This window comes from Schistosoma mansoni, chromosome 1 (genome assembly GCF_000237925.1).
Source record: "Schistosoma mansoni strain Puerto Rico chromosome 1, complete genome".
In the NCBI taxonomy this organism is placed as follows: domain Eukaryota; kingdom Metazoa; phylum Platyhelminthes; class Trematoda; order Strigeidida; family Schistosomatidae; genus Schistosoma; species Schistosoma mansoni.
In genome coordinates this window covers 1,108,311-1,117,224 of record NC_031495.1, presented here as the reverse complement: position 1 = coordinate 1,117,224, position 8,914 = coordinate 1,108,311, and the positions used below count along the sequence as shown (strand labels likewise).

At 34.7% G+C, this 8,914-nt stretch overlaps 1 non-coding gene across 1 annotated transcript; it reads right to left on the bottom strand.

The window, feature by feature from the left end:
* Positions 1 to 7,200: 7,200 nt before the first annotated feature.
* Positions 7,201 to 7,272, bottom strand: Smp_tRNA_00017_Gly.1. Its single transcript has one exon. It is a non-coding gene (tRNA).
* Positions 7,273 to 8,914: the final 1,642 nt, after the last annotated feature.

Below are 8,914 nucleotides of genomic sequence, written 5' to 3'. Positions count from 1 at the left end.
CAGCACGACCTGTCAATAAATACCACAGTGACGAATACTCGATCACTGAATGCCTGTTGTCCATATCCACCAAAAGTAGAATGGTAAACATTGATTTTAATATATATTACATAATAAAGTTCATCTGTAAAATGTAAATCGATCCATAAAAGTTCATGTAAAGTACACATTCCAAGTGAGAGTAAAGGTAATCACTTTTGAGCAAAACATTTGACAGTACTGTGTCTTAGCGAATGTGAAATTCTATAACAATTTGAGATGCAATCAACTTGACAAACTTACGAACTCGATGAGTAGGAAACTACGTGAAAAAGAGAATTCTTCACACCGAACGTTCGTTACACAATGCAACCATCAGTGTCTGTTGGTTTGATAGTTAACTGATTTATTAATCGTTGAAGAATCAGTTTGACCATTCAAAGAAATATTTAGTTCATCCAACGTCATTTCAACAATTGTGTATTTTGTTTTAACGTTACATAAAAGAAAATGTGGATTCTTATTGCAATTTCACCTCAGCCTTATACGAGGAAAAAAGCTGAAAAATCTAATGATCAATCAACATAATACAAAACAAATATTCTTCATTGTATGAACAGGTGGGAGATTTGATTATGACTTACTTGGAAACTGTGTGAACACAAGTGATAATTCGAGTGAAACATGTAACATGACTTGTAGTAGTGAGAAAAATTTCATAGAAAAATCAAAGAAGAACTAAATGGGAACGCTCAAATGAACATGTAGTAGTTCTTCGTTGATAAGAATATGGTTGATGATTCAATGAATAATTCTGACAAGAAAAATATATTCTATCAATACGTGTCGCGTGCTGTCCTTCATGTACATATGTGAGGAAATCACGCTTTGATGCAAATCAACATGATGAGAGATTTCATGGAGTTAGAATTATTAATTGGAATATTTGTTCTGTGAACGTGCCATCTTCTACCACTGATGAATCTCATTGCATCAACTGATTTATATTAGTGATGAGATCACAGTGAGTTGACTTCTTGTTTTACTTGTCTGTTGGTTAATGACTGTTATATGAGGATCAGGTGGAAATGAGAAGGTCTTTATTATTTTTCATGTGAATAGCCTGCCGTTGCTTCTTACGAACAAAATTGTCCAATATTCGACACCGCGTTTTTCTATGTATTGACTTCGTTTTCCAATTAAGTCAATACATGACTGAATGAATACAGCACAGTGAATTTATGTCTTCTTTTACTTGCCCATTTGACAATAAATGGTATTCGAGGACGAATACTCTATCAGCGAATAGCTGTGGTCCATATCCATCAAGAGAAAAGTGGCGAACATTGATTTCCTTATAAATTGCATAATGAAATTCATCTGTAAAATGTGAATCGATAGATTTCACCTCATAGAAACCGACATTTTGAATAAACGAAGTGTCGATTACCTGAGTAGACGCACAATATGTTAGTGGCCAAGTCACCGTAAAAACATAGTAGTCCCACTTATGTTGAATAATCCTACACGGAGGTTGATCACAAGTGTTGACACAAGCAAACAGAGACTTGCAAACAATAGACAAATAACATGATCGTTGAAGTGCAAAACACATCCTTAAGAAATACGATACGGTGCAATAACAGCATTGTGTAATAACTATTATCAGTGTTTTTACGGGTCACAACACTAAATTTTAACTCAAACTATCTGTCATTGCTTCAATATTTCAAATTCCATACAGACTCGGCAGAATAAATCTTTCATACGGGTTAAGTGAGACACCGATATTCGTCAGTACAGTGACGTCCCTACTTAGTATTCTGTCAACGGATGCACTTATCAACCCACAAACTACACCATCGAACATACAGTGATTCTAAATGACTTAGCAAATAGTATAGTGTTATTGCGACGAAATCATTATTTACTGGTATCTGTATCAAACTACTACATTTTGATTTATGTGATTCCAGTGAAAGTTGATAACATCCCATGAATTGTGGAAAGAGTTTCTGACAGATTCCTTCAAAATAGTTGCATTATATTTTAATTTGCATAAGGATTCAATCTAATTACAATGAGTTTTGGCAATAAAACAATTGCTTCAGGGAGAAATGGTTGATCAAATGTTTATACGTTAGGTAGACTTTAACGAAAATCATTCATGTTTTTTTCGAAGTAGATGATAGATTCGCAAAACCAACATGGTACAAATTGGTATTGTATATAATTGCCAAGAATTACACAAATGAGTTGAACATTACTGATAAGTCTGATAGTAGCTTCACATAAAAATTAACTGAATGGGTTCCCTATATGTGGTCATCAGAGCTGAGTTGAATAATCGGAAATATGAATTCCATTCAGGAGATAAGAAGTAAAAAAATGCTAGCGTGAAGAAAATGTTTTATAGATTATTTGAGATAAATTTGAATGCTGCGTCCCGTAAAAGCACTGACAATAGTTATAACACAATGTTCTTATTTCACTGCATCATTATAACAAACAACACTGCATTGTACAAGCTAGCATCCGTGCGTACTCAGTAGTCAAGGGGACAATTTGATAGCATTTGAAGTGAACGGTACTTGGTTGGGTTAGCTGATACACGCTCATCCAGCTAACTAGTTCTGAATAAGCAAAAGCGATTGCCCTGGATTCAACAGCTAGCCATCATCTATCTCCGCACATAAAGTACACTGAGTTTCAGTATTATGGTAACGTGATAATTCCTTCACGTCATTCAATTACTAGGACAAGCTGCATTCAACGCGTTGTTAGAAATATTGATTTTCCAAAGTGTACGTCGCACTTTAGGATGTAACATTTATTCATCAATAATTGAATGAGTGAATTAATATTTAATTTTGTCAAGTTACGTATAAAAATATTCGATTGGAAGAAAGATTTTCACGGTCTTCGTATTTCTTAAGGGTGTGTTTTGCACTTCAACGATCATGTTATTTGTCTATTGTTTGCAAGTCTCTGTTTGCTTGTGTCAACACTTGTGATCAACCTCCGTGTAGGATTATTCAACATAAGTGGGACTACTATGTTTTTACTGTGACTTGGCCACTAACATATTGTGCGTCTACTCAGGTAATCGACACTTCGTTTATTCAAAATGTCGGTTTCTATGAGGTGAAATCTATCGATTCACATTTTACAGATGAATTTCATTATGCAATTTATAAGGAAATCAATGTTCGCCACTTTTCTCTTGATGGATATGGACCACAGCTATTCGCTGATAGAGTATTCGTCCTCGAATACCATTTATTGTCAAATGGGCAAGTAAAAGAAGACATAAATTCACTGTGCTCTATTCATTCAGTCATGTATTGACTTAATTGGAAAACGAAGTCAATACATAGAAAAACGCGGTATCGAATATTGGACAATTTCGTTCGTAAGAAGCAACGGCAGGCTATTCACATGAAAAATAATAAAGACCTCATTTTCAGCTGATCCTCATATAACAGTCTTTGACCAACAGATAAGTAAAACAAGAAGTCAACTCACTGTGCTCTGATCACCAATATAATTCAGTTCATTTATTGAGATAAATCATCACACAATCATGTGGACACCGTTATATATAAACTTTATATCACGTGAACCTGATCAATGTTAGAAGATGGCACGTTCACAGAACAAATATTGCAAATGATAATTTTAATTTATTTGCATGGAAGCATGATTTTTCACGCATGTACATGAAGGACAGCACGTGACACGTATTGCTAGAATTTATTCTACTCAACTCATGTTTTCTTGTCGGAATAATTCATTGAATCATCAACCATATGATAATCAACGAATAACGACGACATTCTCATTTAAGCGTTCTTATTTCGTTGTTTTTTATTTCTCTATAAAAATTTTCTAACTATTACAAGCCATGTTATATGTTTCAATCGGATGATCACTTACAATCTCACAGGGATTTAAGTAATATATTTCTCCTTCAGTGTCGCAATTAGTTAATGGTTATATCAATGTAGTCTGAACAGGTAGGCGTACAGCTGTAAGTCCAACTCGTTCATCTAAAGTGGACTGTGCTATGCAGTGATCCATGACAGAGGCATCAGAGTGGCTTGTGTAGAATGGAGATATTTTGCGGGTCTGTGTCAGATCCATTTTGAAGTTTTCGTGTGTGAAAATTCCTCCATGCATACATTTTCAACTTCTTCTTATTGGTTTCATTAGTTGTACATTTTTGTTTGTGTATTTGATGCCATTTGAGATGATAATATTTTATTTTAATACAGTTTTCATACCTTCCTTTTGCTTTTATTGTGTTTTTGTGTTTCTCCCTCAGTGGAAATCATGTTGTTTCATTTGATATTTATTCAGGGCGATAGTCATATTCATTGTTAACTTCTTTGAGTGTGTTGCATTTTGATTGTGAATTGAAGCACCTTCTCATAATCGAAAACACTCATTGTTTTAAAATAAAAAAACTGTAATGCTTTGAACGGATTTTTTCTTGATCTATGCATAAATGGATAGAATAGTACTTACTTTTTGGGGCGTTCGGTAATTTCATTTCATACAAATTTGTCTGTTTATTGTAATTTACATCGATTATTGAAGGGACAATTATTGGTTGAAAAACTGGTTGGTAATAATCATTTAGGTAAAACGGTATGCTTGTATTTGTGATAAAATTTAGAGCCGTTGTTTCCCTAATCTCTTTGTTTTGATTTCACTTGGTGTCCGCGCGTCTCTACATAACCAGACAATTATTCTTCAGCCAAACGTAGTTTGGATTTTACAGTTTTAATAGAAATACCGATTGTTTGAAGGTGCTTGGCCATCGATTTGTACATTTCAACCTTGGTTTTAAGAAGTTTCGAATATTCGACAACTTTTCTCGTTAAGAGCAACGACAGGCTATTCACTTGAAAAATAATAAAGACCTTCTCATTTCCACCTGATCCTCATATAACAGTCATTAACCAACAGACAAGTAAAACAAGAAGTCAACTCACTGTGATCTCATCACTAATATAAATCAGTTGATGCAATGAGATTCATCAGTGGTAGAAGATGGCACGTTCACAGAACAAATATTCCAATTAATAATTCTAACTCCATGAAATCTCTCATCATGTTGATTTGCATCAAAGCGCGATTTCCTCACATATGTACATGAAGGACAGCACGCGACACGTATTGATAGAATATATTTTTCTTGTCAGAATTATTCATTGAATCATCAACCATATTCTTATCAACGAAGAACTACTACATGTTCATTTGAGCGTTCCCATTTAGTTCTTCTTTGATTTCTCTATGAAATTTTTCTCACTACTACAAGTCATGTTACATGTTTCACTCGAATTATCACTTGTGTTCACACAGTTTCCAAGTAAGTCATAATCAAATCTCCCACCTGTTCATACAATGAAGAATATTTGTTTTGTATTATGTTGATTGATCATTAGATTTTTCAGCTTTTTTCCTCGTATAAGGCTGAGGTGAAATTGCAATAAGAATCCACATTTTCTTTTATGTAACGTTAAAACAAAATACACAATTGTTGAAATGACGTTGGATGAACTAAATATTTCTTTGAATGGTCAAACTGATTCTTCAACGATTAATAAATCAGTTAACTATCAAACCAACAGACACTGATGGTTGCATTGTGTAACGAACGTTCGGTGTGAAGAATTCTCTTTTTCACGTAGTTTCCTACTCATCGAGTTCGTAAGTTTGTCAAGTTGATTGCATCTCAAATTGTTATAGAATTTCACATTCGCTAAGACACAGTACTGTCAAATGTTTTGCTCAAAAGTGATTACCTTTACTCTCACTTGGAATGTGTACTTTACATGAACTTTTATGGATCGATTTACATTTTACAGATGAACTTTATTATGTAATATATATTAAAATCAATGTTTACCATTCTACTTTTGGTGGATATGGACAACAGGCATTCAGTGATCGAGTATTCGTCACTGTGGTATTTATTGACAGGTCGTGCTGAAGGACGTTGATGTTAAAATACACCTTGGAAAGGCACCACATTATTCACCAAACATGTAGATTATAACTGTATATTGTCTGCATTGAACTAGCACCATTCGACACATCCTGACCACAGATTGCTTGAAATTGAAAATAATTTCAATCGATTTAGTAGGTATACATTCACTGTGAACTTCCAGCTTGCTATGATTGATCTAATAAGTAGCACTACGATTTCGTAATAAGAGCTCATCCGAAATGCCTACAGGTTTCAACATTTCATCGCCGTACACTCATCTCAAATAGCATTCTTGAAAGCACTGAATTTATAATTTACGAAGTAGTGTATGCTCAGCATTGGCTTTTATTTTTCAGTGTTCCCATACAGCTAAGTAAATTCAGATGTTGGAGTACATGTGGTCTAATTTTCACAGTTTCAAAGATGAACAGTCATGTTTCTCACCACCATAACAACAATACTGGATGCTGTGAAACACTTGAATGTCGTTGATAAGATTTAAACGAGCATGTACGCCCACGACTGCTATAAAGCATTTAATTATATCAAACGGTTCACATGTTTCACACCGAAATTATACCTGTTTAGTGATAAATATGGGTGATCACGTATACAGAATATACAAGTGAGTGAATGGATGTACATGTTTGCTTAACTCTAATGTTTTCTGTATATCATTATTTTTGGGCCAGCAATTTGGCCTAATAGAGCACCGAATTGTGGTGGTTTGGAAAAATGTAATATCACACATTTACAGGTGTGTCAAACTCAATGTCCAAACTTTTTCATTTTATTCTCACTACCTCATATAGACTCATATATGATTCAATTATGACTATGTTTGTTAATCTATCGTTGACCATTTGAAGAATGTTATACATCGACAAGAATATTGTGAAACAAGTAGCGAGAAGGAAAGGTTGACTTTCGGTATATCCTGAACACTGGTTTACTATTAAAAATGTACGACGTAATAGGAACTCTGAGGCTCATAGCTCTGTCGTAATGTCTCTGAATGTATGTTTTGCGCAACATAATAATAATAATAATATGCCTGTAAATGCCTTGCCATTTTGACAGATGTACCTTGATAAAGAGTGCAAAATACCTAGCATCAAAACAAATTTATCCATTCACTTCACTCATAGTCTGTCCTCATGTAACAAGTGTCATGAATGTGAAGTTAAATATCTACAGATGCGAAATCAACGTGGTTTTATTGCTGTTTTCTAGTTTGATGGAAAATTCAAATTTGTGTGATGTAGTTTGTAATCACTAGATAATAATAATAATATTGATATGTATTCTGAAAATAATATTTACAGAATTCACACCAGTTTACGGGCATGATCAGATTGATATAAAAAGCAACATTTACTGTGCAGAACAAACATGAAATACAAGATTGTTTTATGTTTTCTGGTTCAGTAATTGATAAGTAGTTTATACATGGCATATATCACAACTAGTCAGTGTAACACCAAGGAACTTTTAATTCTTTCTCAGGTGGATAACCTGATGATTTAGGAACGTATTTTTTTTACGTTATTTCCAGTGCTAGGGCGAGTTATAGATAAATATCTACAACTAGAGAAAGTAAGGTTAAAGCAAAGGGCGCGGTACAACAAAACAATGATTGTCAAAATATGCCGGTCAGGTTACCACTGTTCATGTTAGATATTATTCAAACGTGTTAGAGTTGCTAGTGACAGTGTTAATGTAAAGCGACAGCAAGTAAGTGGTTAAACATTTAAAGTTTCGATAATCTCATTTGTGGAGTAAGACACACTTACAGGCGCTAGAGCATTTAATGCATTTTCAGAGGAGCAATATGCATTAATGGAGTGAAAAAATAATGTGAGAGAGTTTAACGTTCAGATAGTTTGTGGTAGATTATTCCAGAGTCTAGAAAACTTACAAGTAAAGTAATTCATATAGAGAGAAGATCTAGAATATGTTTGTTTCGCTAAAGACAAGGAGTTACAAATGTCGTAATGTGAAGCTTCAGCATATTGAATCGCCTGACTGGATGTGAAGGAGAGTTTGTTAAGTGTTTTGAAAAGAAGATAAGGTTAAGTTTGAGTCTTCTCTTCCATGAAGGGTCAAGCCCTAGTTTACTACACCTCGAATTATATGTCAAGACACTATCAGTTCCAAGAGCACGAAGTGTAAATCGTCTCTGTACTTATTCCAGTCCTAATTTATCCTTTATGCGCGTGCTACTAAGGAGAAACGCGCAGTATTCGAGGAATGGTCGAACACAGACTTTGTACATTAGAATACGAGATTCGCTGTAATGAAGGTTTCGAGTTATGTGACCTATAAGGCGTTGAGACTTGGACGTTGGTTTCATTATCTGTTCAGTAAACGACAAGTCGTCGGAGTACCCAAGTCCTAGATCTACTACTGTGTGTAACCTAGATAACACTTCACCATTTATTGTAAGATCGAGGTTGAGTGATGTATCACCGAAGCATGGCCACCCACATCCAGCTGTATTTAGCTCCAGTTGCCTTTCCGAGCACCACTGTTCTACCTTGATAAGCTCCGAGCTGATACAATTTTGAATATTGCTCAGCTCACGTGAAGAAAATGAATACACTACTGCAATATCATTTGCATACAAAAGAGACATAATCACACAAAAACATTCGCAAATATCATTGATAAAAACTGAAAACAGCAAAGCGCCTAAGACACCACTCTGTATTACGTCACTTCTAACGGGAATGGCATTCGACAATGAAGAGTTGATTTTAACTATTTGATGTCGATTGCTGAGGATGGAATCACACCAACCAAGCAAAGGGTTTTGGACCCCATAAGATGTGAGTTTACTTATAAGTAGTTTGTGGTTGACCACGTCGAAGGCCTTAGAAATGTCCAGGCACATCTCTAATACTAGATATCATTGGCTACGAAGAGAATAAACCA